The sequence below is a fragment of the Maniola jurtina genome, chromosome 4 (assembly GCF_905333055.1).
Source record: "Maniola jurtina chromosome 4, ilManJurt1.1, whole genome shotgun sequence".
NCBI classification, from domain to species: Eukaryota; Metazoa; Arthropoda; class Insecta; order Lepidoptera; family Nymphalidae; genus Maniola; species Maniola jurtina.
The window spans coordinates 3,532,152-3,542,220 of NC_060032.1; the positions used below are offsets into that span (position 1 = coordinate 3,532,152).

A 10,069-nucleotide genomic window follows, 5' to 3' on the forward strand; every position below is an offset into this window, starting at 1 on the left:
AAACCTGCTAAGATTTCTTATTTACTCCGATATTTTTCAGGTACTTCTAAGTTCTAAAGAATCAATGAGTTTATTATGCTCGACTCGTCTGCTAAAACTTGATAATCCATGAAATTTTCTTCACAACAAATTGCAAAACATTGCGTGCTGACAGTAAATAATGTATTGTGTGAAAATTTATTTAACACGCTAAAGCCTTCAGTTAGCGGGGATTCAACAGAATTACCAGCTATTAATATAAGAGAGTCTTTATATTATCCGACACGATATAGAAATCAGTTAGCACCAAATGCCATTCTAATTTCGATCTATTCAATGGGGAGATCTGTAATTCGATGCATTGATTATCTCAACTGATATTCGGCCTACTACTGAGAAGGGGTGTCAAAATAAAAGCCTAGCTCAATGCACTATTCAAGTGCAGATAAGCAGACTTCACACACTTTTGAGAACTCTCAGGCATGCAGTTTCCTCAGGACGTTCACCGCTAAGGCAAATGATATTAATAATCACTATTCGATCAGAGTTCATTAGGAACCAATTGTACCCATCCAACCAGTGCCTGAAAATCACTGATTTGTGGTGGTTTCGAGATTTTTTGAAATCGTTATCAAAAAAAAAATATTCCAAAAACTATTCCACTCACTTTCTGACACCTGATAAATTGTTACATAGACTGTAAGAGTAAACTTCAAAACATTCGGTCTTAACATTTTATTTACTACTACTGACTTCCTCGGTTGCTGCTGCTCAACAATTTTATCTCCACGGAGTCGGATCACGATATCGCATCGGATGATGTTAACACGTAAAACGCGTAAACCTTTCAAACAGCCTTGGTAGGTATTCAGTTGGGATGAAATTAATTGAAGCTTCAATATCTCAATGGTGAAAGGATAGATTAAAAAGCGAAGTACTCGTAGAGATTCAAGTTTTGACTGAATGGCGTTGCGAATATTTAGAAAGCCGGCATAATAATATTATGTACTTAATGGTCTGTTACAAAGTTAACGGACATCTATACCTGTGATTAAATGTAAAGCCTTGTTAAGGAAATTAATGCCTGGTTAGTGCGTGTAAACACTCGTTTCCATTAACAGTCTGTTAAACCATTTAACAGGATGTTAAATTGACAAACAGAGTATGGTTAAATCGGGCCTCAAGTTAGTTAACAATGATTTCTAAGGAATTTCTTGAAAGGAATGGCTTCTCAATGGGCTAAGAAAGCCGTACTTAACATTCAGAGCTTAAATTATTAAACTATAATAATTCAAAGTTCTCGCACAAATCAGGGGGCACGGCAGTGCCCCCGCCAAGACGAGCCAAACGGCGGCCGGGGCGCTACGTACCTTTTTCTCGAAGTGTTTCGCCGTATTTTCGACCCGTCATAACTTCGGTCTGGATGACGCTAGAAAGCTGAAATTTTCAGTATAAGGTGTCCTCAGCAAATTTACCAAATATACCAAGTATCAAATATCTAGCTTTTATGGTTACAGATTTATTGATACCTAAAATACGCCGATTTCGTCCCTCACTGATGATCATCAAAACCTCTACTCAAAACCTCTAAGGTACTTCCCGAAGTCCTAGAAGACTGAAATTTGGTATGTAGACTAGAAATTGACTACAAACTACAGGAAAATTAAGAAATTGGAAATGCCCCCCCTCTACGCCTCTTATGGGTGAAGCAAATCTGCAAATTCTGTCGCTAGAATGCTGATATTTTCAGGATAAGATGTCCTTGGCAGATTTATTAAACGCATTGAGTATCAATTGTCTAGCTTTTATAGTTTCAGATTTATTGACAGTCAAAACTTCTAGTCTGTAATTCTAGGGTACTTCCCGAAGTCCTAGGAGACTGAAATTTGGTGTGTACACTAGAAATTGCATACAAACTACAGGAAAATTAAGAAATTCAAAATTTTCCCCCTCCACTCCCACGTAGGGGGGAAGCAAATTATTTGTAAAGTCTATCGCTAGAATGCTGATATTTTCAGGATAATATATCCTTGACAGACTTATCAAACGTACCAAGTATCAATTGTCTACCTGTTATGGTTTCAGATTTATTGCCATTCAAAACCCCTCTAGTCAAAAGTTCTAAAGTACTTCCCTAAGTCCTAGAAGACTCAAATTTGGTATGTAGGCTAGGGATTTCATTCAAACAACAGGAAAATAAACTTTTCCCAGTCTGTACATTTAAAAAATGTGTTTCCTGAAGTCCTAAAAGACTGAAATTTGATATATCTGCTTTAAAATTGAGTTGCAAGATTCCACCCGAACCAACATAGTTACATACATTGCAAGTGGAATAAAAGCTTTTAAAAAAAGAGGTAACGATAGAGACCGGGCCATGAAAATGATGTAGGTACCTACAAAAAATAGATCCAAAAAAAAAAATCTAGGGCACCTGCCAAAAAGAAATGAAATCCCACCAAAAACATTTCATGTAAAATGTTGCCAAGACTCACAAGTTCATAATGCTTTCACTGTTAAAAAGTTATGAGATCTCTAGTAGAGCCAAGCCCCTAGCTGAGCTTAGAATTGCGCTGCCCATGGGACCTATCCCAAGTCCAAAGTATATAGCTCTTAAATGCTCTTGACTATATCACATTTATAACAATAAAGAACAAATAACTCTACTTACAAGCTCTGATTTTACAAACCCAAAATCTTGGTTAAAAAAGTACGGCTTGGCCGTTTAATGTTCGTAAAACTATTACATGACATAACATATTATATTAAGGTCATAAGGAATAGTTTGTTCGACAATTACTAATTTGTATTATACTTCATGATTGTCGCACAAGCTATTCCGGGCTTAAATGTCATATCAGATAAAAGTACCACGAACATTAAACGGCCAAGCCGTCCTTTTTTAACCAAGATTTAGGGTTTGTAAAATCAGAGCTTGTAAGTAGAGTTATTTGTTCTTTATTGTTATAAATGTGATATAGTCAAGAGCATTTAAGAGCTATATACTTTGGACTTGGGATAGGTCCCATGGGCAGCGCAATTCTAAGCTCAGCTAGGGGCTTGGCTCTACTAGAGATCTCATAACTTTTTAACAGTGAAAGCATTATGAACTTGTGAGTCTTGGCAACATTTTACATGAAATGTTTTTGGTGGGATCTATTTATACAAATAGCCAACCAGATTTGATTTGATTTTAAACCCCTCACTATTATATGGACATCCACTTTCAGACCGTCTCTTGTAAGAATTTCTGCAGCTCATTGTTTAGTACCACTTACCACTTCTGACCAGAGGCTCCCAACTACTCGCTTTAGAATTTTGATGGTAAGTATATCTGCCTAGTAAGGGTTCTTCATATAATAATAGGTATGTAACTGGTACGTACAAATACATACTACCCCACCTTTTTAGTTGATACAGTAAAACTTCGAATCTATAAACTTAACTAAAACTATATAAGCTTTTAACAGAGCCATCATTTGTCGGTTTTTCGACGCGCTGAAAGACACCTACTTATGCCCAAATCGTGCTTTAAAAGTAAAAAGACTAACACGTCTGCGCGTTCTTATCCAGTTTCATTAATCTAAGCAGCTCATAATATTTTGTGTTGACAACCAGAAACTACTCAAATAGATATAAAACATTGCAATTTATACAACTCCCGTAAAATAACCCGCCCTGACAATAAGGAATGGGTTTTCTGATTTATTACACTCCACATCTTTCAGTCAGCAGGGATTCCGTAGAATAAGCAAGTCTATTTATAAGAGTGGGCTTTAAAATAAAATTGTATTGTAATGGGCAAGATTAATCTTGATCTAAGTTTTTGCGCCATGTGGTGCCGGGTCGTAGTCTTGTTGTCATTGTCTGGATATCGTACGTCAAAAATAAGTACTTAAACAAGTGTAAATTAAAAATTTATAACACCCCCGACGATCCAAAGTATCTGAGTTTTCCAAAACATCATTTTCAATTAATAAATAATTATGTATTTAGGCAACGTCCATCTTGACAGCTTGACATTTGTCTATTGACATAATATTATGAACCTAACGGTTATCTAACCTTCTTTTCTACAAAAAAACTAGAAAAGAGCTGATAACTCTTAAACGGCTGAACCAATTTTTTTAGATTATAGCTAAGAACACTCTCGATCAAGCCACCTTTCAAACAAAAAAAAACTAAATTAAAATCGGTTCATTCGTTTAGGCGCTACGATGCCACAGACAGATACACAGATACACAGATACACAGATACACAGATACACAGATACACAGACACACAGATACACAGATACACACGTCAAACTTATAACACCCCTCTTTTTGGGTCGGGGGTTAAAAAGCATTTTCTTTCTAGATATTATTACTTTCACATGCATGTGCGGTCCGCACATGCATGTGAAAGTAATGTGTTAACAGGGCTCCCTCCGTTACTTACTCTATACAATCGTAGTTCCAATTTCATTTGAATATTAAGCAACCAAAGTCCATGAAATTTTGCAGACATATTCTAGAAACTAATATCTGTGTCTGTGGTGTTTTAGATTTTTCTAAAAATATGTAGTTTTAAAATTATAGGGGCGCAAAGATTTGTATGAAAATTTTTAAGACCGCGTAACTTTGAAACCGAATATTTTAACAGAAATCTGGAAAACCACAGACATAGATATTAGTTTCTAGAATATTTCTGCAAAATTTCATGGACTTTTGTTGCTTAATATTCAAATGAAATTGGAACTACGATTGTATGAAACGAGTGACGGAGAGAGCCCTCTTAAAAAAGCATTTTCTTTCTAGATATGGACAGCACCATGCATGTGAAAGTAATGTGTTAAATCAGGGTATAATAAGAAAGAAAGGAAAGAAAGAAAAACGTAGTTTCTTAAATTCTGCATCCTATAACTAAGAATTGGTTATCCCGCGGCGCTATAATAAGTTATCTTCATTCTGAATTTCAGCCAATTCTGCCAAGTAGTTTTTGCGTGAAACATTAACAATCATACACACACACAAACTTTTGTAAAAATTTAATCATTCAATACTTTTTAGATCAAACAGAGTCTAAAAGCATTCCAAGAGAGTCTGAGATCAAATTTAATACCATTAGAAAATAAAGTTTTATATTTTTCACTTTGATCGAAATCTAATTATGGAAGGCAAAGCCTGAGGAATATTGGTTTTTTTTTCAACGGAAAATAAATTTTCCGATTGTTGAGTTGCCTGTCAAAATTGTCATCACGGAGTTCTATTTCGGGGTCGCTTTTGATTTATATTAGGGGACGTTTTACCCCATCCCGGTTTCGCGCGAATAGAAAGTGGATTTCGCTGTAAATAAGTAATTCCTGTGATTGCCTGAGCCAGAGCCATGTTGTATTTCACCGTTTCAGAACAAACCTACTATCTAGGAATAATTGGAAAACTTATAGAATATCCTCGATATTAGATATACCTACCTCTATACCTACGTGAACTGATTAGATTTATCATCATCATCAGCTCAGCCCTTTGTCGGCCCACTAATGAGCACAGGTCTCGTCTTATAATGAGAACGGCTTATAGATTAGACCATAATCGACCATGATGGCTAAGAGCGGATGGCAAACTTCACTCACCTTTGAGAACATTATAGTGAACTTTCAGGCATGCAAGTTTCACCGAAGTTTTCCTTCAACGTTAAAGCAAGTGATAGTTAATTGCTTAAAAAGCATATGACTGCGAAAACTCAGAATAATTAATTTATAGACTAGCGCTTGGCTGCAATCAGACCTATTAGCTAGTGATGATGCAGCCTAAGATGAAGCGCGCTTGCCTAGAAGTTGACTATTCACTCTTGACTTGAATGTACCCATATTAAAAGTGGAGGGGAAAACTGATGCCGGAAGGGCGTTTCATATCCTAGCGGTTCGGATAAGAAACGAGGAAGCAAATCGCTTCGTATGACGTGTCCGAAGAATTCCAACAACATACGGACGCAGACCTTGACGATGCCTTGCAATACGATGGTAGAAAGGAAGGTACATTATTAATGTAAGATTTTAACAAGTTTTGAACACAAAATATTATAATTAGGCCCTAATCACAATAACAAAGTATAAACAAAAACACGTTTAGCCTCATTAAAATAAGCGTCTCTCAAGTTCAACCTAATAGGAGCTTGCTTGATTATATTTTGTCATCCAAAGTTTGAGATAAACAACAGCGGCAGCTTAGGCTCATGTCGGAATAATTATATTTTACACTTGGGAACAAAGTGTTTATCATTATAAATAAGTATAACTACGAGTAAAATAGCTGTTCGTCGCCAGCCATCAGTGTGATCAGTCAGTCATTCATCTTTTCCTGTTATATTTAGACTAGCTTATACCTGCGACTTCGTCCGCGTGGACTACACAAATTTCAAACCAATATTTAGCCCTCCGAGGGGTTGAATTCTCAAAAATCCTTTCTTAACGGATTTCTACGTCATAATAGCTATCTGCAGCCTAATACGTCCAGTGGTTTGAGCTGTGCGTTAATAGATCAGTCAGTCAGGCAGTGAGTAAGTCAGTCAGTCGGTCAGTCCGTCAGACAGACAGTCAGTCACGTTATACTTTTATATTTAGATAGATATGGCACCTCTCTGGCACCAGTTATGTAAACGTGTTGGCTGTTGCTACTAAATCATATTATCTGAAGACGTGTACAGATCGAAGTAGCACTTTGTCATTGTTATCCACATCCAGAATACGCTAGTTATGCCGCTGCACGTCGTAGTCTGTTTGACGTGAATATACATGTAGGTAGGTACTATTTCAGTTCATACATTCGTACATACGGTTGGTACCATACGGTCTATAGGTACATGTACCGAATCCTTTTACGTAACTTCTTTGAGCTTAAAACAAAGAAAAACTGACTTTGAATTACTTTTAAAGCTTCCCTGACGCAATAGTAGGTAGGAACGCGCTGTAGTCTCATTAGTGGGAGGTCCCAGGTTCGATTTCCGGCAGGGGCAGACGGGAGGCTTCGGCCGTATCTAGTTACCACCCTACCGGCAAAGCCGCCAAGCGATGTAGCGTTCCGGTCCGATGCCGTATAGAAACCAAAGGAGTAAGACCACAGCTTACCACTGCGCCAGGAAGGCCGCCAAAACTCTCTGTCTGTCGTACTCTCGTATTTATCTAGGTACATTAATTAATATGGTCGATACCTTGAGTAACAGATAATAAATTAATTATTACTTCGAAAGCTCTTCCAATGGCAGGATAATGTTAGATCAAACAGGCTAATACAGGATATCCGGTGTAAGTAATCTAATGGTTACAATTAGGGTTGGACTACTTCACAGATAGCATGTGAAAAATCATTAAAAAAATAATGTAACACTTGCTACCTTACTTAATAGCATTACAAATCATGAAGCAAAAGCTCACAAGCTTCCTCGTTTCTAATACGAACCGCTAGGATATTGAACGCCCTTCCGGCGTCAGTTTTCCCTTCCAATTTTAATATGGGCACCTTCAAGCCAAGAGTAAATAGGCATATTCTAGGCAAGCGCGCTCTTAGGCTGCATCACCACTTGCTAGCAGGTCTGATTGCAGCCAAGCTCTAGATGAAAAAAAGCGTGTGCACATGGCCCTCGATCCAGGCTAAGACACTACAGGGCGCACGATCAAGAACAGTTGCATCTTTGCGTGTTAGAAAAAGTAAAACGTCTAGTTAAATCAATCGATCAAACGATCGTTAGCTACGTTTCACGAAAAGCGTATTTTCGCACTTACAATCATTTAAGTGCTAAGATGCAATTTCCGCGAAATATAGCTGTGAAATATCAGCGCTATTGATCTTGATCATAATTAATACAAGTGCAAAAATCACACTAATATTATAAAGGCGAAAGTTTGTGTATATCTGTGTATGTTTGTTACTCCTTCACGCAAAAACTACTAGACGGATTTGGCTGAAATTTGGAATGGAGACAGATAGCACATAGGTTACTTTTTATCCCGGAAAGTCAAGAGTTTCCACGGGTTTTCGAAAAACCTAAATCCACGCGGGTGAAGTCGCGGGCATCGGCTAGTTGAAAACGAATTTCCGTGAAAAATCGCCTGTGAAATCACTGTGAAGAAAAATAATAAAATCACTAAATGAAAATGAAGAAAAGTAGCAATGGCCATCTCTGGTTACGATAGATTGATTTTGCTACGCTAATCGAAGTGTAGCGAACGTAGATGGATGAGGGTTCCAAATTACCTTGAACTAGAATTGAACAATAAGGTTTTTTCTAGATATTTGAAATTTTCGACAACCTCTCGGGCGCAGTGGTGAGCGCTGTGGTTTTATAAGTGGGAGGTCTCGGGTTTGATTCCTAGCAGGGATAATTTGAGACTTTATAATGTCTAAAAGTGATTAAGACATTCGCCTCCTTATCGGCAGTTCGACCCCGGGCACGCACCTCTCTCAACTCCGAAGCCTCGATGCCGTGTAGAAACCAAAGAAGTAAAGGTTTAATGAAAACTTCCATACCCCTTCCAGGCCGCTTCCATCTTAAACTGCATCATCACTTACCACCAGGTGAGATAGCAGTCAAGGGCTAACTTGTACACCTCACCTCTGAGAACATTATGAAGAATTCTCAGGCAAACAGCTGGTTTCCCCACGATGTTTTCCTTGACCGTTAAAGCAAGTGATTTCATTCCTTAAAACTCCAAAAAGTCAGAGGTGCGTGCCCGGAATCGAACTCCCGTCTCTCAATTAGAAGGCAGACGTCTAACTGGCTAACACAGGTTATTATAACTTCTGATAAATTTTATTATTTAAAAAATAATATCTTAGATAAATTATGTAACAACCTGTACAATGATAAGTAGAAATATAAAAAATAAATAGTCAGCACAAATATAACCTTCTAAAACGCCACTAACTTTTAAGCTTTCCAGTTAATATTTTGGTCCACGTTAAAACTAAAATAAAATCGGATTAGCATTATTAATAGGTGCTCCAACGCTGCCAAAAATACGAGTATTTATGTGCACGTTCAAAATATCGCAATATACGACTTCCTTCTTAAAAATAATACCGGAACAAATGAGCGTGAATTTGTAAATCTGAACTGCGCTGTAATATCACTCCATCCTATCTCTCTTTGAGTTCCGATCCATCCGAATATAGCCCATTTAAAACACCAAAACCGATCTGAAAATTCAATTAACTTAACAGCACCATTCATACTGCATACCTTCTGATTATTCGTCGCTCGGTCTAGATTGTACACAGATAACGTTTTAATATCTTTATTTTTTTTCACAGATACTGAGTCCGAAAAAGTATTTATAATTTTTTTTTAAATTTAATGTAACCTGAATATTGGATACCACTGGCACTGCGTGAATTTTTTCGCGGCACAGAACGTTCGAATAATTCTGAACATGAAAGTTCGTATTTCGAACGCGAGAATTCGAACGCGTCCGTTCAGTACAACAGTCGCCGTTGAATGAATCGCGCACCTGTTGGGCATTGCTTCAGTTCAGGCTTTAGCGAAAACTGAAACCCCTGAAACTATGAAATAAAGCCTGGAACACATATAACGCCTACCGTTAAGAACAAAGCAATCGCACATCGCTGCAGTTGCGATGCATTTATGGCAACTTGTGACAACTTAACTGGTACAGTGGTGAGCGCTGTGGTCTTATAAGTGGAGGCCCCGGGTTTGATTCCCGGCAAGAGCAATTTGGGGATTTATAATTTCTAAATTGTCTTTGGTCTGTCGGAAGACTTCGGCCGTGGCTAATTACCACCTTATCCGCAAAGCCGTATCGCCTAGCGATTAAGCGTGGAATACGAGGCTGCGTAGAAACCGATTAATGAAATTTCCATACCCCTACCTAGCTAGCCCGCTTCCACCTTAGACTGCATCATCACTTACCACCAGATGAGATAGCAGTCAGGACCTTTTCGCTTCAGAATAAAAAAAAAAACTGCCACGCTACTGCTACTACAGAGTAAGATTATGATAATCTTACATATTACAAAGATTCGACGAAGCCCTCTAGACCACGGTCAGTACTATATCCACGGAGTAGTCAAAGTCAAAGTCATTTATTCAAACTGG

At 37.8% G+C, this 10,069-nt stretch overlaps 1 protein-coding gene across 3 annotated transcripts in view; it reads right to left on the reverse strand.

Moving 5' to 3' along the window:
• The window catches only part of LOC123864644 (5-hydroxytryptamine receptor 2C), a 114,990-nt gene extending 105,513 nt beyond the window's left edge, over nucleotides 1-9,477 (reverse strand). For 2 of the 3 annotated variants that reach the window (XM_045905249.1, XM_045905247.1), the window contains exon 1: nucleotides 9,197-9,477. The gene's annotated coding sequence lies outside the window, so the exon portion shown is untranslated. The remainder of the gene's footprint in view (nucleotides 1-9,196) is intronic. The other variant, XM_045905250.1, reaches the window with a different exon arrangement.
• Between the last annotated feature and the right edge of the window lie 592 nt (nucleotides 9,478-10,069).